Source organism: Sinocyclocheilus rhinocerous, unplaced genomic scaffold (genome assembly GCF_001515625.1).
Source record: "Sinocyclocheilus rhinocerous isolate Xijiao unplaced genomic scaffold, SAMN03320098_v1.1 C36705550, whole genome shotgun sequence".
NCBI lineage: Eukaryota > Metazoa > Chordata > Actinopteri > Cypriniformes > Cyprinidae > Sinocyclocheilus > Sinocyclocheilus rhinocerous.
Window position 1 is genome coordinate 1 of NW_015785132.1, and position 1565 is coordinate 1565.

A 1565-nucleotide genomic window follows, 5' to 3' on the forward strand; every position below is an offset into this window, starting at 1 on the left:
TAGGAATAGGAATTAAACAATTAGGAATAATATATATATATATATATATAAACCATTAAACATGAACATACACATTTAACATAAATGAAACAACTCCTTGCCAGAATGTTGCAGCAGAGTACCGCCTTGGAAGCACTCTAAATATCGTTCACCCGGAAACAGGACATCTCTTCCTCCCTTAAAATTTTAATTCACACTGATATGATTAGCTAAAAATACTAACTGAAAATCAAACTAAAATCTAAATATTTTATATAACAAAACATAACATGTGAAGGAGTTTTTCTGAAACGTAACAGGTGCGGCGCGTGTTTCAAAACTACAACTCCCATGATTCATAGCGTTTGTTGTTTTCCTGTTAGGCGGCCAGTTTAAGTTGCCATAGCTGAGGATGGCGTTGCCTCACATTGATCACACAAGATAACCGTCAAACTGCTGGCCACACGGGTAGGGGTAGATTTATGTTCGTGTCTTGTAATTTTGTGCTTTGGTGTTGTATTATACATACGAACACGGCTTTTTAACAAAAAAAAAAAAGCTGTAAGCGTTAAGCTAAGTTGATTACTTTAACGTCAATTCTGTGACAAGTCGACTGTTTGCATCTTTGTTTATATAAAATTGACGATTTCATTAAATAGACCAGTGATAATCAGCCTTAAACATTTAATTAAGCGAATCATTTCTCGCCAGTTGTAATTACGCACGTCTATCAGCTAGGCAAACATGATAATGCTTGTGTCAGGAGGACTGGTACAGGTGGTTTCTGATTTCAGATTAGTGCTGTTTCTTATTTTCATCCTTTGGCTCATGACAGCATGGACTCCTCCAGTGAATTTGACACCTATGACAGACCCACGGGGCATCGATCGCGGGTCAGAAAGCGCCGAACGAGGCCTGACAGCAGGTTTCCCAGGGATACTCGTGTATCAGACATATCAGACAAAATTGACACTTTAGCAAACACTCTACAAGTAAGCTGTTTTTATTCATTGCACGTGAAGGCTCTTCTGTGTAGAATAGGGATCGCAGGGGTCTTTAATTTAAAAGCTTATGCTTTTGTGCAGGATACAAGTCGAAATTTAAACAAAGTAGATCGGATGTTGGGGGAGTATAAGGAACACACAGATGACCAAGCTGAAACCATGGCGACAGTGAGTATCGGTACAGCACAAAATGGAATTGTCTCTGATTTCAGATAAAGGTGTTGTATTGAGAGCATGCCCTGTGTTCTAGCTAAGAGAAAGCTTAGAGGGATCCAACCAGCATCTGCAGGCACCGCAGCTGAGAAAATCCATTCGTGGGTGGAGCGCCTCCCTCTCCACGCAGCACACCAGTGACCTGGAGGATGGCGACGTCACAGGTACAGAACAAGCCATAGCTTGCTTGATTAAATTTGTGGAAGCTTGTCAATACATTTATTTGTACAAGTTATTATTTGTAATAGTTCATGCTAATAAATTATGTACATTGGGGCATTCAGGGCCTAATGGTTAGAGAGTCGGTCTTGTAACCCAAAGGTCACTTGTAACCCAAAGGTTTGAGTCTCGGTACCGGCAGGGATTGTA

General features: G+C 40.3%; 1 long non-coding RNA gene across 2 annotated transcripts; it reads left to right on the forward strand.

The window, feature by feature from the left end:
- The first annotated feature begins 370 nt into the window (after positions 1-370).
- Positions 371-1348, forward strand: LOC107736447 (uncharacterized). Of its 2 annotated transcripts, XR_001639673.1 has the most exons (4): positions 371-447; positions 815-971; positions 1065-1151; positions 1234-1348. It is a non-coding gene; the product is annotated as an uncharacterized LOC107736447 (long non-coding RNA). The 2 variants fall into 2 exon arrangements; XR_001639672.1 differs by having other exon boundaries at positions 1065-1348.
- Positions 1349-1565: the final 217 nt, after the last annotated feature.